At 43.9% G+C, this 1,852-nt stretch overlaps 1 protein-coding gene and 1 pseudogene across 1 annotated transcript in view; both read left to right on the top strand.

Moving 5' to 3' along the window:
• The window catches only part of SBF2 (SET binding factor 2), a gene marked incomplete at its 5' end in the record, with an annotated part of 451,091 nt that overhangs the window by 312,234 nt on the left and 137,005 nt on the right, over positions 1-1,852 (top strand). The window lies entirely within an intron of this gene.
• LOC105756579 (ferritin heavy chain pseudogene) lies at positions 586-1,310 on the top strand (annotated as a pseudogene).

Here is a 1,852-nt window from a genome sequence, read left to right as displayed (position 1 = left end):
CAGACCATAGAAAAGGATGGAATACTCCCAAACTCATTGTATGGAGTCAGCATAACCCTAATACCAAAACCAGGTAAAGACACCACAAGAAAAGAAAATTACAGACCGATATCCCTCGTGAACATTGATGCAAAAATCCTCAACAAAATTTTAGCCAGTAGAATTCAGCAACATATCAAAAAAATAATACACCATGACCAAGTGGGATTTATACCACGTATGCAGGGATGGTTCAACATTAGAAGAACAATCAATGTAATCCATCACATAAATAAAACAAAAGACAAGAACCACATGATCTTATCAGTCTATGCAGAAAAGGCATTTGACAAAGTCCAACACCCATTCATGATAGAAACTCTCAAAAAATAGGAATAGAAGGGGCCAGACATTCTTCGTAGAGTTGCCGTGGTCTCCTGCTTCAACAGTGCTTGAACAGAACCCGGCACTCGCCAACCTTCCCCCAACCAGCAGCTACCAGTCAGCCTTCCACCACTTCCTCACAGAAGCTCCCTCGAATGCCCCAAGGCCCCTGCCGCCACTCCAGTGCCTCGCAGCCGCCACCGCCTCTCCTCAACCACCACCATGACGACCGCACCCCCTTGCAGGTGCTCCAGAACTACAGTCAGGACTCGTAGGCCGCCATCAACCGCCAGATCAACCTGGAGCTCCACGCCTCCTACGTCTACCTGTCCATGTCTTACTACTTCGACCGCAATGATGTGGCTCTGAAGAATTTTGCCGAATATTTTCTTCACCAATCTCATGAGGAGAGGGAACATGCTGAGAAACTGATGAAGCTGCAGAACCAACGAGGTGGCCGAATCATCCATCCTTCATGATATCAAGAAACCAGACTATGGTGATTGGGAGGGCGGGCTGAATGCAATGGAGTGTGTGTTACACTTGGAAAAAAGAGTGAATCAGTCACTACTGGAACTGCACAAGCTGGCCACTGACAATAACGACCCCCATTTGTGTGACTTCATTGAGACTCATTACCTACATGAGCAGGTGAAATCCATCAAAGAATTGGGTGACTACGTGACCGACTTGCAGAAGATGGGAGCCCCAGCATCTGGCCTGGCAGAGTATCTCTTTGACAAGCACACCCTGGGAGACAGTGATGGAGACAGCTGAGCTTTAGCCTGCTGCCCCACAGCCACAGGGTTGACTTCCGTGGCCACCAACACAGCTCATGCATGTTGGGTTTACCTTTACCTTTTCTATAAATTGTACCAAAACATCCACTTCAGTTCTTTCATTTGTACCATTCCTTCAAAATAAAGTAATTTGATACCCAAAAAAGAGTAGGAATAGAAGGGAAATTCCTCAGTATAATAAAGGGCATTTATATAAAGCCAACAGCCAACATCATCCTAAATGGAGAGAGTTTGAAAGCATTCCCCCTGAGAACGGGAACCAGACAAGGATGCCCTTAATCACCACTCTGATTCAACATTGTGCTGGAGGTCCTAGCCAGAGCAGTTAGGCTAGAAAAAGAAATAATGGGCATCCAAATTGGTAGGGAAGAAGTCAGAGTATCTCTATTTGCAGATGATATGATCTTATATACAGAAAACCCCAAAGAATCCAGAAGAAAATAACTGGAACTAATAGAAGATTTCTGCAAAGTTTCAGGGTACAAGATAAACATACAAAAATCAGTTGGATTCCTTTACACCAACAAAGAGAACCTTGAAGAGGAAATCACCAAATCAATACCATTTACATTAGCCCCCAAGAAGATAAAATAGGAATAAATCTAATAGACCTATACAATGAAAACTACAAGACACTACTGCAAGAAACCAAAAGAGAACTGTATAAGTGGAAAAACATACCTTGCTCA

Source organism: Trichechus manatus, unplaced genomic scaffold (assembly GCF_000243295.1).
Source record: "Trichechus manatus latirostris isolate Lorelei unplaced genomic scaffold, TriManLat1.0 scaffold00006, whole genome shotgun sequence".
Lineage (NCBI taxonomy): Eukaryota > Metazoa > Chordata > Mammalia > Sirenia > Trichechidae > Trichechus > Trichechus manatus.
Note: the sequence above shows the minus strand (reverse complement) of the source record. Positions and strands in the feature narration are given on the sequence as shown.